This window comes from Macaca thibetana, chromosome 12 (assembly GCF_024542745.1).
Source record: "Macaca thibetana thibetana isolate TM-01 chromosome 12, ASM2454274v1, whole genome shotgun sequence".
Lineage (NCBI taxonomy): Eukaryota > Metazoa > Chordata > Mammalia > Primates > Cercopithecidae > Macaca > Macaca thibetana.
In genome coordinates this window covers 88,555,263-88,571,280 of record NC_065589.1, presented here as the reverse complement: position 1 = coordinate 88,571,280, position 16,018 = coordinate 88,555,263, and the positions used below count along the sequence as shown (strand labels likewise).

Here is a 16,018-nt window from a genome sequence, read left to right as displayed (position 1 = left end):
ATTACACATATAAAATATATATATATACTTGTTATAGAGAGATAGATATCCCTGGTTAAATCCACTTGGACACAAGATTTAATATAAATAGGCACAAAAACCATATACTCGATCTCATAGGGAATACAAAAGAATCATTAGCAATACACCAAGCATTCATAATGGTCTACAGGAGGCATTCAAAAAAAGGTCTGATAAGGACAGGAATGGAATGGTTCTAAAAGACTCCACAAAGCACTTGGCGTGCACAGAGAGCAGAGGGTGAGTAAGAACAGCAAGGACACTGCGACTAATGGAATTGAAAGTCTGGAGTGGGACAGTGGAAAATTAAGTTTTATAAGTAGAGGAGCTAAGATTACAATAGACAGTAAATGTCAAGCAAGGGAATTTCAACTTGAGGGGACAAAAGCAATGAGCTTTCAGACTACAAAGGTTGTCAAAGGATAGTGTGTAATAAGCATCATGAAAATACTTGGACATTCAGTTTTGTTATTAAAAATGACACAGTGAATTCAGCCAAATATGCAAAGGACTTTTTATTCACGTTATTTAGTATTGAAGTATAATTTCACAGCAAGCAGGGGCAGACTGTAGAACCTTTTTCAATTCATTTCTTTTATTCTGCTATCAAAGGATTTGATCCAATACAAAGCATGAAGCTGCATGTGGTGTATACAGAAATGATACCTTTCCATTAAAGGAAAAAGGCTTCAGTAGGTAACCATGGAAACAGCCTAGTGTCCATTCCAATTTCTAATAGAAAATCTTGGTCTTCTAATGAAAACCTACCAGATAAACATATTTCTACTCCAACTCTCTAGTTCTAACTCTCTAAAAAGATTTGGAATATTCATTTAATTTAAAAAAGTAAAATATGTGTTTATGACTGTAATATGCAAAATTTGATTTTCTTTTAACCAAAAAATTCAAACATGCATTTTAAGATCATAACACCAAGGAATGGTCAAAGCAGTCTTGATAGCTCACTGTGGCCAGTGTCCAATTCATGGTTTACACATTAATGAGAGCAAGTGCCACTTCTGGGTGGCAGAAATTGTCATGTTCCAATCCACCTAACAAAGAGACCTGATTTTTTTTTCTTCATTCAGTGAGTAAACCAAGTGACGCATGAGCTGGGCTTATTTTTTATTGTTATACTTTAAGTTCTAGGGTACATGTGCACAATGTACAGGTTTGTTACATAGGTATACATGTGCCATGTTGGTGTGCTGCACCCATCAACTCGTCATTTACATTAGGTATTTCTCCTAATGCTATCCCTCCCCCAGCTCCCCACCCCACAACAGGCCCCAGTGTGTGATGTTCCCTGCCCTGTGTCCAAGTGTTCTCATTGTTCAATTCCCACCTATGAGTGAGAACATGTGGTGTTCGGTTTTCTGTCCTTGCGATAGTTTGCTGAGAATGATGGTTTCCAGCTTCATCCATGTCCCTGCAAAGGCCATGAACTCATCCTTTTTTTATGGCTGCATTGTATTCCATGGTATGTATGTGCCACATTTTCTTAATCTGGTCTATCATTGATGGACATTTGGGTTGGTTCCAAGTCTTTGCTATTGTGAATAGTGCCACAATAAACATACGTGTGCATGTGTCTTTATAGTAGCATGATTTATAATCCTTTGGGTATATACCCAGCAATGGGATGGCTGGGTCAAATGGTATTTCTAGTTCTAGAACCTTGAGGAATCGCCACACTGTCTTCCACAATTATTGAGCTAGTGTACACTCCCACCAACAGTAAAAGCGTTCCTATTTCTCCACTTCCTCTCCAAGCTGCACTTATTTTTTAAATGTAGGAATCCTAATGTGGTATTACATATAAATCTAACATAAGGACATGGCCCCCAATTTCTGACTTAAGCTTTTAGAGACAAGTTAAAATTGATCTCTAGGATCCCTTGTATAGAAGAATTTCATATAATTTTTGTAGCTCATGCCCGCTCCAGGAAGTACAACAAGTACGACATAACCTTCCCCCTCCCCTGGCATGTGTTGACTTTCTTCCAAAGATTACAATGTGGAAGAGGATAGTGGCAACTTTACAATGGAGAATTATTGGCAAATACTACCTTGAGTATGTAATCAAGATTCTATAATGTGAGTCATAGTGATACCATACACCCTTGATATGATGTGACGAGAGTGGCACTGTACCCTTGTGGTCTTCCACCCCCAGCCCTAGACCCCTAGTCCAACCATGAGATAAACATTAGAAAAATTCAAACTGAGAGATATTCTATAAAGTGCCTGATAAGTATTTCTCAAAACCATCATCAAAAACATAAAAGTCTGAGCATCTATCAGAGTAGGCTGAGGGGATATGATGACTAAAAATGTATTGTGGGATGGGATCTTGGAAAAAAAGGAGCGTGGATTGAATTTGCAGGGGAACATGATGGAAAAACCTAATGAAATCTGAATAAACACTGGAATTTATAAAAGATCACCAAGAAGTGAAATGCTAAGTGTGTGGAAAGAATATGGGACTTGGAGCCTGACAGACCATGGTTCCAAGACTGGCTCTCCCACTTGCAAACGGAGTGACTTTGTAGAGCTTCTTTAACCTTTGCAAACTTCATAATCCTAATTTTCAAAAGAGGAATAACACTGTATGTGCTATATAATATTTAATATACAGTGTATTTTAAATGGCAGCTGTCTTTCCTAACACACAACAGTTGCTCCCAAAATGTTCTTTCTCCCCTTGCTTCCAGCCCAACATCAAAAGGCTAGCACCTCTGACCCTCTGTCTGGAGGTTTGCACTCCAAAGGCTGCTTTGCCCATCAGTCACGTTAAATTCTGCTCCCTGGAAGCTCACCTCAAGCAAAAGGTGAGGGCAGATGATGTATAAATATCTCAGCCCTGTCACTCTTTGAGGGACTAATTCTGACATGCTTATTCTACACTGGTTGCCAGGGATCCCCAACAGAATTAAGCTCTAGTTATCCATAGTGTAAACAATTAGAAAATTTACCATGTATTAGCCTTTTTCTCTTCCCTACCACCACACTTGTCTTTTCTGAGATCATATTCCTAATAAACTACTTGCACTTGAATTACTGTCTCAGTGTCTGCATTTGGGGGAACCCAAACTAAATAGATCCTGCTCTTAGTTTGCAGCAATACTGAATGCTGTAAGTAAATAAGATTTCTTTAAACTTGAAACTATCTAGAAAACTTTGATATTATTTGCACCCAATGCAAGCATTGTGGTAATAACTGCAAGGTAAATTTTGAATATTGTGTCTGGTAAAGAGTACTTTCCCTTTACAGATAGAGAGTTGAAAACGATACATAAGTATATCATTATATCATTTAGGACATTATAATTTGGCTTTCTAGTCTTTTTATACATGTAACAATTTTATCTAATTACATGCTTGAATATATCTGGTATAGTATATACCAGAGTTTTAGGAAGTGTCTAAATATATAAGTGAAAACTTTTAAAATTATATGAAATGTTACAAAAACACCTGTAAAAGACATTCAGATGGGAGAGCAAAAAGTCTTTTATTATTTTTCAGCTATTAAACCGAACACTAAAATTAATATAATAGTTTATATAGGTATCATGTGAATGATATATATTATTGTTGTTATGTCTATTTTACATTCACAGGCTTAGATCAGTAAGAACCTCAAAGACCAGATATGTTGCTGCACAATGGTACCAACTAATGAGACAGGCATAAAGGAAAACTATGTATGTATGTATGTTACCCATTGAAAAGAAGAATATCTCATTTAGGAGTCAACATTCTTCCCTTGAAATATATGTTCAAGAGTCAGTTCTTCATAGAATAAATATTTAAGGAATGATACAGTTGAAAAAACATAGACGAATATACCATCAAGAGAAAGATAAGTTGCTAGAAGACCATTATGAAAAGAACGGAGTTCAAATGAGGTTGGAATAGTGGTAGAAATTCTTACAGAAATGATAGCACTGGGTTAGATGTATGTGTATTGAATTCAGCAGTTCATGAAGGTCATGTGTAATTTGGATAAACCAGACACATTCAACACACAGAAAAATATGTTGAATAAATAGATGATTGAATAGCTGAGAAATAGAATGATGGAGATGCATCGTAGAAAATGGTGTTTCACATGGTGAGAACTATTCTAGTTTTTGCATGTTTCCTTTTTCCTGATGGTCCCATATTAGTTTTCTATTGTTTCATAACAAATTGCTACAAATTTAGTGGCTTAAAACAACACAAAATTATTGTTTCACAGTTTGTAAGAGGAATTCAGGCACAGTGTGCCTGGGTTGTCTGCTCAGGGCCTCACACAGCTGAAATTCAGGTGTTGGCCAGAGCTGTGATCTCAGTTGAGCCCCAGGGGATTCCTCTTCCAACCTCCCTGGTTCCTGGCAAAATTCAGTTCCTTGCAGCTGTAAGAATGACTTCCTATCTTTGTTTGTTGTCTGGTTCTCCGCCAGGGTTGCTCTCTGCCAGCAGCTAGAGACTGCCCTCAGTTATGTGCCATGTAGCTCTCTCTAAATCATGGCAGTTTTCATCATCAGGCCAGCTGGAGATTCCCTCTGTTCAGTGCTAACCCAAGGTTGTATCTAATATCTTTGTAATATAATGTAATGTGATCTCGAAATGACCGTCCTGTCATGACCACAGTCTGTCCTACGCTTAAGGAAGTTATATAGGGCATGTATACCAGGGGACAGAAACCTTGGATCATCTGCAGATTATACATCAGTCACAAAAAAAGCAACCTCTGTACATTCAAGCATAATTCGTGGGATATATTTTGGAAGGGATTCCCAACTCAGCTTAAATTTGCAATTTATATTCTTCAATACTGCAATAGTAAAATATGAGTATCTGCAGCATAATATTTATAAATTAGATTTCCCAAATTGTAGACTTCCTTTAAAACCCTTCAGGGCAGAGTCAAGTATTAAAAAAATACATACAATTTAACATCGGTAATGTTTAAAATGGGAAGATTTAACAATGAAGTAGAAAAGAGAAATGTCAGTCACATTTTGTTATTATATTACTGCATATTGCTTATTGTATTATCTTGCACTCTTGCTCTGTTTCCCGTAAAGACTAGGGAATTTCAAAGACAAATTGTTTTCATTTCGATTCAGTTAGTAATTATTGGACACTACTCTCCTACTAGAACAGTTTGCACAGGGATTCAAAATATATCCTTAGCATTGTTATTGAATCCACGAGATTTTTTTAAAAAGAACCTAAAAACTGATAGGAAAAGATGAGATAGAATATAATCAAATGTAGATATTATGCATGAATATTGCACAGAAAATCACTAATATTTAGATATTACTTGAGGCAAATGTTTTGTTTAGAGCTTACAGGAATTTGCATTATTCAATCTGTAAAATAGCCCATGAAAGAGGAGGCATATATTTATCTCTTTTCTCAGATGAGGAATCCAACATTTTGACAGAGACTCCCAGTAACTCTGGTCCTGAGTCATAGCTCTCAAACTTAGGTTTGTGTAATCTTCCAGAGCTCATTTTTCCAGTATTATCCAATTCCAAATATATACAGATATGGTATCTGCAGTACAATGGCAGATAAGCCATCTGGGTAAAAATGCTAAGAGAGTGCTAAATGAAGAAAGTGAAGAATGTATGAAGACTTTAAGGAGACTAGTCTTTTGCTTGGCAAAGTGGAGTGGGAAGGATCGTCCTAGTGATGTGATCAGCACATACCTGGTCAGGGATGGAAGAATGAGATGGCTTGCTGAGTGCAAATCAAAAAAGCATCACATTATTATATTGAGGTGAAAGCAGAAAGAGTTAACGCTTTACAGATGATATTGAAGACAGGATGAGAATAGTGAACATAAGGTGCATACCCACATCCTGTTTTTAGTTATAGAATTTTAGAGCATTAAAGCTATAAAAAGTAAGTGATATCTAGATGTGTAAGCGTAAGTTAAGAGTATACAGCTAGATGCTACTTACTCCTCCTGACCCTCCTCTGCACAAACCACTGAGCTAACAGCCTATAGATGAAACCTGAAATCAATTCATGCATAGGAAAAGGTGCTGTCTGGGAATAAACTTGGCAGCTCCACTGGTGAATTCAATTCCATCTATGAATTCTCCACGCTGACTTCAGGATGATGTGACATGTGGAGGAAGATAATATTTTAAAAAAATAATTTGCATTGCTAAAGGTATAATTTTTGTTGCTAAACAGTTTTCCCTTTGATTTCAATACAAATTTTCTTGGGTTATTTTTACAGATGAGAGAGAAAATCATTATGACAAGTTTATTTTCTTATAAGTTATATTTCTGGATTTTTTTTTGACATACTTTTCAAATTGAGCACGTTCCAAATACCTAAAGAGATCTCCCAGAGGATGCAAAGGACCAAAATGACTAAATAATGGGTGTGTAAAGAGAAGTTGAAGCACGTGGACAAGTAGTGGCAAATAGCAGATCTTCAGGTTCAGAGAGACCTCTGTCATTAAGCGGCTTGGACATACTGGGTGAATCCTGTAACTTCTTTGGCTTCAGTTTCATTTAGAAAGCGAAGCCGTTGGCATAATTGGATATATATCAAACTGTGAGCTTTTATAGTAAATATTATCCTGAGGAACTCAAACAAAAGTATTTTATAATTTAAAACAAATGCAGGAAAATCAAAACCTGTATGATAAAGCTGCACCAAATATACATGTAGACATTTTGAATTCAAATATTTATTCATTTGTGAACTATACCTTAATAAAAAATAAAACAAAAATGAATACATGTATTTGTATCTAGGAATACATTGTTTTATTACTCTTTGCTTCATTGTGCTTCACAGATATTGCACTTTTTAACAAATGGGATGTTTGTGGCAACCCTACACGGAGCATGTCTATTGGCCTCATTTTTCCAACAGCATGTGCTCACTTGATGTCTTGGGTCATACTTTGGTAATTCTCCCAATATGTTAAACTTTTTCATCATTATTTTATCTGTTATGATTATGATCAGTGATTTTTTATGTGACTATTGTAATTGTTTTGGGGTGCTGCAAATCGTACCCATGTAACAACAGCAAACTTAACTGATGAATGTTGTGTGTATCCTGACTGCTCCACAGACTGGCCATTCCCTCTCTCTTGCTCCTCAGGCCTTCCTGTTCCTAAAACACAACAATATTGAAATTAGGCTGGTTAATAACCCTACAATGGCATCTGTGTGTTCAAGTGAAAGGAAAAGTCACATGTTTCTCACTTAAAATCAAAAGCTATAAAAGATTAAGCTTAGTGAGAAGGTATGTCAAAAGCCGACATAGGCCAAAAAGTAGGCTTCTTGCACCAAACAGCTGGCAAAATAGTGAAGGCAAATGAAAAATTCTTGAAGGAAATTGAAAATGTTACTCTAGTAAACACATAAATGAAAAGAGAGCAGACAGCCTTATTCCTTATATAGAGACAGTATTAGTGGTTTGGATAGAAGATCAAACAAGCTATGAAATGCCTTTAGGCCAAAGCTTCACCACAGCAGGGCCCTAACTCTAATTCTATGACGGGTGAGAAAGCTGCAGAAGAAAAGTTGGAAGCTAGCAGAGGTTGGTTTATGAGTTTTAAGGAAAGAAGTTCTCTCTATAACTTAAAAGTGCAAAGTGAAGTAGCAATTGCTGAGGGAGAAGCTGCAGCAAGTTATCCAGAAGATCCAGCTGAGATCATTGATAAATGTGAATACAGTAAACAACAGATTTTCAACGTAGACAAAACAGCACTCAATTGGAAGAAGATGCCATCTGGGACTTCCATAGCTAGAAAAGCGAAGTCAATGCCTGGTTTCAAAGCTTCAAAAGACAGGCTGATTCTCTTGTTAGGAAAAATATAGTGAGTGACTGTCAGTCAAAACCAATGTTCATTTACCATTCCCCATATCCTAGGGCCCTTAACAATTACACTGAATCTACTCTGCCTGTGCTCTGTAAATGGAACGACAAGGCCTGGATTACAGCACATCTGTTTACAACATGGTGTACTAAATATTTTAAGCTCACTGTTGAGACCTATTTCTCGGGGGAAAAAAAAAAGATTCCTTTTAAAATATTACTCTTCATTGATAATTTACTTGGTCACTCAAGAGCTCTGATGGAGATGTACAAGGAGATTAATGTTTTAATGTCTGCTAACACAATATTCATTCTGCAGACCATAGATCAAGGAGTAAGTTCAACTTTCAAGTCTTACTATTTAAGAAATACATTTTCTAAGACTCTAACTGCCATAGTGATTCCTGTAATAGATCTGGGCAAAGTAAATTGAAAACTTTATGGAAAGTATTCACAATTCTAGATACCGTAAATAACATTTGTGATTCATGGGAGGAGGTCAATATATCAACTATAACAGGAGTTTGGAAAAAGCTAATCCCAACCCTCTTAGATGACTTTGAGGGGTTCAAGACATCCGTGGAGGAAATAATTGCAGATAGGGTAGAAGTAGCAGGAGAACTAGAATTAGGAGTGGAGCCTGAAGATGTGACTGAATTGCTGCACTCTCATGCTAAAACTTTAATGAATGAGCATTGCTTCTTATTAATGATCAAGGAAAGTGGTTTCTTGAGATATAATCTCCTATTGAAGATGCCGTGAACACTGTTGAAATGACAACAAAGTATTTAGAATATTACATAAACTCAAGTTGATAAAGCAGTAGCAGGTTTTGAGAGGATTAATTAAAATTTTAAAAGAAGTTCTACTGTGGGTAAAATGCTATCAAATAGCATCACATGCTACAGAAAAATCTTTAGTGAAAGGAAAAGTTGATTTATGTGATAAACTTCATTGTTGTCTTATTTTTTAAAATTACTACATCCACTTAAATTTCATCAGTCACCACTCTGGTCAACCTGCAGCCATCAGCATTGAGGCAAGACTCTCCATCAGCAGAAAGATTACCACTCACCGAAGGCTAGGATGATTGTTAGCATTTTTAGCAATAAAGTATTTTTAATTAAGTAATATACATTGTTTTTTGAGACACAATACTACTGCACACTTAATATGCTACTGTATAGTGTAAACATAACTCATGGGCACAGGGAAACAAAAACATGTGTCTTGCTTTAAATATGATACTTGTTTTATTGTAGTGATCTGAAACTGAACCCACAGAATCTCTGAAGTATGCCTGTGTATACGCATGTACATACATACACACTCACACCCCCTTCATCTATGGATAAAAAAAGGAAAGAAAGAAACCCTGTGGCAAGATAGAGCAAGTAGAGGGTGTTTAATTCCTGAGCCCTTTGCAGAAAGAGACAAGATTCAGGTCCCGATAATACAGCAATGCCTTCCATTCTTGCTTTGTAACTTGTACTGCTGGAACGAGGTTTCATTAGCACAGGCTCACGCTAGAGATTTGAGCAAACTTTTGTTTGTAGTTTTTCTAAAGGGTCATGAAAAAAGAGTATTTTAAAAGAAGTAACTATATATACATTAGGATTTTAAACATAATACAATTGGTAAAAAAAAAAAAATGTGGACACCTAGTCTTTCATTATGTTAAATTAATTTAACAGAATATTTTAGATCCTTCTCACAGAAGTCCTTGAAATTATTTAGATGTTGTTTTAGGTATTTGAAGAATCTTAAAATATCTTTGGACATTCTCCCTAAAAAGAAAAATCCAGAACAAACCATACATGTAGGTGAAAAATAAAGAATGCTTACCATCTGATATGATTTGGCTGTGTCTCCACCAAAATCTCATCTTGAATTGTAGCTCCCATAATCCCCACATGTCATGGGAGGGACCTGGTGGGAGATAATTGAATCATGGGGGCAGGTTTTTCCCATGCTGTTCTCATGATAGTGAATAAGTCTTACGAGATGTGATGGTTTTACAAAGGGCAGTTTCCCTGCACACGCTGTCTTGCCTGCCACCTTATAAGATGTGCCTTTGCTCCTCCTCCACCTTCCACCACAATTGTGAGCCTCCCCAGCCATGTGGAACTGTGAATCCATTAAACCTCTTTCCTTCATAAATTACCCAGTTTGGGGTATGTCCTTATAGCAGTGTGAGAGTGAACTAAAACATCATCTATGGAAAGAAAAATATTGAGATTAAAAGGATTTGAGATTTGAATTGGCTTTATATATAGCATCATCCATTATAGATAGTACTCATTTGATTACAAGATAAATTCAGAGGCAGAAATCATTATGACCCCAATAAAGTACACATAAAATCAGGAAAATCACCTAGTCACATTATAAAACACCTTTATGAAGATATAGCTATAATAGAAAAGTATTTTGAAAATGGTTGATTTTATGCTGGTGGAAAGTATAACTGGGTGTTAAAATTTCAGCCCATATACCAAGATACAATAAATGTGAAATGTAAAATCAGACTTCCCTATGCAAAATTCGCAATGGCAATCTAAAATCAGATTTTCCTGTGCAAAATTTGAAAAGACACTTTAGAAATCTGATTCTGTGACATTAGACACTTCAACCAGCATGAGGAGGAAAAGGATGTATGTTAGTTTGCTGGAGCTTTTGTATAAAATTATTGCAAACTAGGTTTCTTAAAACCATGGAAATTTATTGTCTTATAGTTCCGGAGGCTAGAAGTCTGAAATCAAGTTGTTAGAAGTGCCATACTCCCTCTGAAACCTAAGGGAAAATCATCTTTTTCCGCTTCTAGCTTCCAGTGTTTGCCAACAATCCTTGGTGTCCCATGGCTTGTAGATGCATCATTCCAGTCTCTAATTCCATCATCACATGGCTATCTTTTCTCTGTCTCTATTCTCTTATAAGGACACCAGTCCTTTTAGATTAAGGGCCCATCTTACTCCAGGATGACTTCATCATAAGGACTATCTCCGTAAGTGTACACATTTTGCGGTACTGGTGGTTAGGACTTCAATCTATCATCTAGGGAGCCACAGTTCAACCCATAATGGAAGGTATCAGAATATGGAGAAGATTGTAAGATTTTGCCTGGAGAGAATAGTTGCCCTGCCTCTAGAGAAGATGGGCTGGGATTCTAGCTTCCAGTAAGAAGAGGATTCAAAGCAGGGAAGTTCTTGAGTGTGCAACCCATGCAATCAGAGCCCTACAATCTTGGAATTCTTGATAATTTTATAAAAATAAGTTCTGCATTTTCATTTTGCACTGGGACCTGCAAATTATGTAGGATGCCAGTTGGAGAGCTTGCTATATGCTTCTGGTATATGGCAGGCTGTGAGCTGACTCACACACGATAAGGCTGGCTTGTGACAACTGAATACAGGGAACTGACTGCACTGCCTAGTGTTAGCCTGTCTCCCAGAGTTTTCACAAAAAGTGGCTCACTTGTAAAATATGCATTGTCCTCTTTCTTTGCACTTCAGTTAAGAGGTGCTCAGCGATGGGAATCTCTAAGAAAATCCAAATGGTCTCAGAACAGGGAGCTTTAAATCTCTGGCAGGCCAGAGAACAGGAAGGAGTTATACACAACGGTTCAAGTAAGACCTCTCTTATAGCTTTGCCACTCTGGAAGAATAAAAAAAATTAAAAAAAAAAAAAAACTGATTAGCAGACTGGGTGAATTTGGGAGTGGGCAAGAACAGTGAGGGGAAAAAAAAAAGCTTAAGACGTAAAACAGAAAAAGCCTTTGCCTCTGCAGGCTGCCAACATAAATTAAGCTCAATGTGGAGAAGGGGGAATTATTTGATATTGCATTACATTTAGAGTTTTGATTAGTAATACTAAACAGTATATTCTAATTTCAGAATTGAAATCCCAAGGTGACCTAAACAGGTTAGCCAAAAATAAATAAATAATGCACACCATATTTTTCACTTAGGAATAAGGAAAGATATGTTATCTACTCCAATACATTGTAAAGGGTTAGTGGTGGCATGGCCTGAATTGTGTTCTAGAAATTCATATGTTGAAGTCTTAACCCCCAGTTCCTTAGAATGTAACCATATTAGAGATGAGTCTTTAAAGAGGTAAAGTTAAAATGGCATCATTAGGGTGCCCTAATTCAATGTAACTGGTATTTTTATAAAAAGAGATTAGGACACATGCAAACAGAGAAGGAAGACCGTGTGAAGACACACGGAGAAGATCCCTCTTACAAGCCAAAGAGAGTGGCCTCAGCAGAAACCAACTCTGCTAAGATCGTGATCTTGGACGTCCAGCCTTCAAACCTGTCAGGAAATAAATTTCTGTTGCTTAGGCCACCCAGTCCATAGTACTTTGTTATGGCAGTCGTAGTGAACTAATACAACAGTAAACAATAAAAACTGAGTTATTACAGTGAGTAATTAGTTTTGAAAGGCATAATAATCAACAAGGTCCATAAACTGGAGCATAGACATTATTACCTGTATCATTATCATCATCTTATAAGATAGCTGAGATTAAAAGAGTTGACTTAAAAAATGGCCATTTTAGTGGTTGTTTGCAGACCTAGCTTGACTGAAGGATTACATAAGAATATATGTGATACTAGATAGCTCATAATTTTACAGATTAGACAACATGAACATTAAGTGTGAAACAGAATTTTAAAAGCACTATAAATTACTAAATCCATAGGATTCATGTAAAGAGCTCTATTTGTTACATTTTGCAATACTGTCAGTTGGTATACATTCATAGAAATATAAATGCAATTGCACAATGAAAGAATAGAGCAAATTTATTTAATATATATGAAGCATAGAACACATTATTTTTAAAAAAAAGGTAGTGTTCAATTAATGTTAACTTCCTCCCTGTTTCCTCTTTTATAATGGAAGGAAAGCCACAGAGATTGATTGTTTTTCCCTGCTTCTAGTCACCTTAGCTTAATTAAAGTGATCAGACTTTGAACAAATTAATTGTCATTAAAGTCAGGCTGGCACTGGAGCAAATGGAAACATATGCTAAATCTATGGTTCATGTAACTCGGTTCTGCTTTACTAAGTATTGGTAACCGATGATAAAGCAATTTGAGTGATAATCAGAAAAGGAAGAAGAATAGTTTCCATTATTTTAAGAGAATGTACAATGAGATTTTACTAATGAATGAATCAATCTTGTATAGTGTATTTATCAACATACCTGATAGTTTAAAGTAAAGTGCTTCATTGGTGTTCAGGTTTGAAATATTTTAACTCACATAGGCATAAAGGTTTCAACCACAGCAAGGACAGGCTGGGCCTTACACATACCAACTGAGAGTGTCTGTGGAGTAGTGAGACGGAAAAACAGGCAACAGCTGTAGGGAATAGCTGCTCCTAGAAAATCCAGCATGAGATTTGGAGATTGTCCCCAAAGTCATAAAGGAACTCATAAGTAGTTAATCTAGAGGGTCAGAATACAATGCTTAAATTATCAGAAATATCTGTCATCAGGTATTATAAACTCTCCCTCAGGACTTGTACAGCAGCCAAGGGCTCAGCTCAGACAGTCAAGAGCAAACATTGCTGGACCCTTATACTAAAATTTCTTGGTAGTGTTGGATAGAAATCCTCAATTTGGGATTAACTCCAAGACTGGGAATAATAACTCTAAATATCAGCTACTGAATTTTGTCTGTGTGCCAGAATCTCTACAAAGTATTTCACATATAATGTTTTCAGTATACCCAAGGTGAATTTCATGAACCTTTTACAGTAGTAGATATGAAAAAATTTAATAATGACAATTATGGGTTCAAAAACTAATAGATATAAATGATAAATAATTGAGTTCAAACCTAATAATTTCCAGATTAGGTTTCAAGAATGATATGTATATACTGACATGCACTGATTTTTGTTATTATAAAGAGTAAAAAACATCCTAGAAACAAGCATAAAAATGAGATTATTTCTCAGGTACAAAAACAAATTAATCCTGATTTTACATTAATCCAAGAAAAACAAGGAAGCATTATCAACAGATTGTTTTTAACAAAAATTGCTTGTGAGCCAAATATTTTAGCATCCGTTAATTTTTTTCAAGTACAAAGGCCAAAAAATAATTTAACAGACATATAATTTATATACACATATAAGTACATAAACTATTCTACAAATATATCTTTCTTAAATGTAAATTACTTAAGATAGCTCTAATGACCACAAACTGAATCTAAATTAGAAATTGAGGATCAAGGGATGTGGTAGACTGCTCTCTAAAACTTTCAACAGGTACTGTTTCCAAACTATCTTAAGAGACTCGAGAAGAATATACTGTATAGAAATGGCCTGAGCCATTAGAAAATTAAGGCTGAAATGGACGTTATGAGGTTTCCTTTTACACTGGCATTTGTCGCTTTAAAAGGAAGCAATTTTAATGTAGAAGGCTATCTTTGAGTATTGAAATAATCCTATCATCTCAGCTTAAGATTCTCACTTGTGTAATTAAATAAGTTTGTAATTGTGTTTAAAATAATACTGTTTGGGGAGGATATGAATATTTCTGTTTGATGGGTTTTTATGTTATTCTTCTTAGGTGACCAGATGTTCTTCATAAAAACATATGAGCATGAAAAAGTAATGAAGCTAGAAAATATATTTGTGAATTGAATACATGAAGTCTGTGATATATTTTGCATAATTCAATTAAATGTACTTCACATTTCTCAAAATTGTATATTAAGTAAATGTATAACCTTTGTGAAAATTTTTCTGGTTTTTTTTTGTTGTTGTTGTTATTGTTGTTGCCACTGTTGTTGTTGTTTTGAGACTGGGTCTTGCTCTGTCACCCAGACTGAATGCAGTGGTGTGATCATGGCTCAAGTAATCTGCCAACCTCAGCCTCTCCCACTTCAGCCTCCCAAGTAGTGGGGACAACAGGCATGTACCACCATGCTTGGATAATTTTCTTTTAATTATTGTTTGTAGAGATGAGATCTCTATATGTTTCCCTGGCTGGTCTTAAACTCCTGGCCTCAAGCAATCCTCTTGCCTTAGCCTCCCAAAGTGTTGGGATTACAGGCATGAGTCACCGAACCAGTCCCCAATAATTTCCTTTTAAGCGGTTGACAGAAGAGGGTATTTGTGTTCCATCATTGATTTTTCCACTTGCTCTCACCGCTTCTTGTGATTTTCATAGAAGTCCTGAGAAGCAGTGCTGCAGAGGCAACTCTGCCAAGACTAACTCGTTCAGCTTATGGAGCTCCAGAGTTTATATTATTTGTAAAGCTGACTTCCTCCAATTTCATCAGATATCTTTGAGAAACAAAAAGACCCTGACATGACCTTTCTCGTTATCTTTTCTGTTGACATAGCAAGGAGAAAGAAAAACCCACAGAATACTGAACAATGCTTATCGTAGCTAAAAGAAGAAAACACATTCTATAATTATGTGCTTAATAACCCTCATGAGGCTGGGCACGGTGGCTCACACCTGTAATCCCAGCACTTTGGGAGGCCGAGGCAGGAGGATCATGAGGTCAAGAGATTGAGACCATCCTGGCCAACATAGTGAAACCCCATCTCTGCTAAAATACAAAACATTAGCCTAGCATGGTGGCATATGCCTGTAATCCCAACTACTCAGGAGGCTGAGGCAGGAGAATCGCTTTAACCCGGGAGGCAGAGTTGCAGTAAGCCGAAATTGCACCACTGCACTCCAGCCTGATGACAGAGCAAGACTTCATCTAAAAATAAAAAAATAATAAAAAAAACTCATGAAACTTTAATAATCAATGTTGTAAATAAATTATTCACACCAGGAACAAAATAATAAAGATTATTATAGTTCAATTGAATTATCTAACAAAGAGTCCATAATCCACCATGACATTTCTTGGATATTTTCAGAAGAATTGATGTAGTTAAGCCTAGGCAAACCATATTAAAGAGATAAGTGTAGAGCCTACCTTTAATGAGATCTCTAGAGAAGATACTTCTACAACCTTCAGAAGCTCACTGACAATATTTAATAAAATTTACACAATGTACTTATGTTATCAGAAGAAAGATTTAAACTTCTATATGAAAAAATGACATTGTAGAATTGGAGAACTGGTCATAAGATGGTAGGAACAGGGACTGCCCTTCATTA

The 16,018-nt window shown here is 36.1% G+C and overlaps 1 protein-coding gene across 7 annotated transcripts in view; it reads left to right on the top strand.

The window, feature by feature from the left end:
• The window catches only part of GALNT13 (polypeptide N-acetylgalactosaminyltransferase 13), a 612,881-nt gene that overhangs the window by 581,302 nt on the left and 15,561 nt on the right, over positions 1 to 16,018 (top strand). The window lies entirely within an intron of this gene.